At 42.8% G+C, this 1,797-nt stretch overlaps 1 protein-coding gene across 1 annotated transcript in view; it reads left to right on the top strand.

Moving 5' to 3' along the window:
* Window positions 1-717: 717 nt before the first annotated feature.
* The window catches only part of LOC108746379 (sn1-specific diacylglycerol lipase beta-like), a 10,378-nt gene continuing 9,298 nt past the window's right edge, over window positions 718-1,797 (top strand). The window contains exon 1 of the mRNA XM_018483112.1: window positions 718-1,613. The gene's annotated coding sequence lies outside the window, so the exon portion shown is untranslated. The remainder of the gene's footprint in view (window positions 1,614-1,797) is intronic.

Here is a 1,797-nt window from a genome sequence, read left to right as displayed (position 1 = left end):
TTTCTCTGCTATACAAAAAAGATAAACCAATATAACATTATTATAGATTTTTATAGCTTTGATACGACCATAAGATTTATACTTTAGATTTTAATATCGAAATTTTTAATAAGACGTTAACGAATTTAGATTTATCGCCTTATAAGGTGAATGTACAGTTAGTGAACGTGACCCAATTATTAGATCAAAAATTAAATATTAAGCCTTTAACAATACATACGCTAAATAAATTTATTATTTATAAAAATTTAATAAAATGAATTGATTCAGAGTAGTATACATCACTAAAGAGCTTAATATTCAAAATTTTTGTCATTTTGTCTAATAATGGAGTCATGTTACTGATACATTTATCTTATGTATAGCGTATGTAATTTATTCTTGATAATAAAAATATTGCAAAAATAACGTGTTCCCTTCTTGGCTAATCTTCTCCAGATCCATCACCGGATATCGACATTCACCGCGTTCTCTATCTCCTCGAGAGGAACGGTCAGGCACGATCGCCAGGTGCGTCGCCGATTCGTCGCTCCCACCATCAGCTCGGCTCGGCTCGACTCGGCTCGGCGTTTATCCCTCTCGAAGTAGCCCACCATTCCTTCCTCTTCTCCTTTTTCATTGCATTTTTCCTTCTCGCATAGCCAGAACGCTACACGATAACCCGACGTACGGAGGGAAAGTTCTTCATGGTCTCTCTCACCTCTCTCTCTCTCTCTCTCTCTCTCTCTCTCTCTCTCTCTCTCTCTCTCGCTGTCTCTCTTTCTTTCTCTTTAGTGGCGTACCGGTCCAGTTGTGGTCAACAAGTTCTTAAGATTCGGTTGCTCGCTCGGGCCGCTCGGGGTGTCGCGCGCAGCAAGGTGAACAAGTCGCAGTGTATAGTGTAAAACGTTCTGTTCGGTGCGATTCTACTTCGAGAGTAACCGTCCCCGACATAATATTGTGAAGTGCTCTCGCGGATTGAGGTATCTCTCGTGCGCATCAGTATATCATTCGCATCGCGGCCACTATTGCCATTATTGCAGTTTATGCGAATGTTCAAGGACCAGCTGACACCCGTTACCGAGAGATGTTCGTATCCCGCGATCGCTATGCGTATCTTTGTACGTGCGATGAGCGCAGCTTTGACAGTGGTGGCAAAATCGGCGCTTGTAGTGAACGATTAAATTAGACGAAGTGCGCGATTACGATTCGCACTGCTTTGCGATCGTAAACAACGAAAAGTAAGTGCAAAATTAGGAGAGATTCAACCGCGTTTAAGTCATATTCGTGATTTCCCGAAAAGATCGCGTGCGAGCGCGAAAGTAGTTATCTTCGCGAGAATCGCGAGACGCTTGAACTTAACGGGAATCCGAGCGGAGGAAGCGCTCCAGTTTCGCTGCAGTCTACAACGTGCAGCTTGGAGAAAGGCTTGGTTGACGGTGATTAGACGAAAATTCCAATCCGGTTCATTTGCAACTCTCAGGACCGCGCTGAATTCCCGAGGTGGTAGAGCCAGTAGTTGGTGTGCGCGGTGGGCGAGGTGGAGTGCCGCGGCCGCGGCACGTCGGTTGAAGGGAGATTTCAACGCGCGTGTAACACGCGTCCGGATTCGCCGGATATCGATTCGCGCATCTGTGAGTAGAAGTTTATATATCTTTTTTTTTTTCTGCCGGTAGTCATTGTACGAAATTTAGCAAGTCACATGCATTATAAAAACTTTATAATGAATATCATAAGAGATCTACTCCTTTTTACAAAAAATTTGCTGATTATAACTGAATTAGTAACATTTACACTAAGAGAGTTTAACTATAATTT

This window comes from Trachymyrmex septentrionalis, unplaced genomic scaffold (assembly GCF_001594115.1).
Source record: "Trachymyrmex septentrionalis isolate Tsep2-gDNA-1 unplaced genomic scaffold, Tsep1.0 scaffold17, whole genome shotgun sequence".
In the NCBI taxonomy this organism is placed as follows: Eukaryota; Metazoa; Arthropoda; class Insecta; order Hymenoptera; family Formicidae; genus Trachymyrmex; species Trachymyrmex septentrionalis.
Note: the sequence above shows the minus strand (reverse complement) of the source record. Positions and strands in the feature narration are given on the sequence as shown.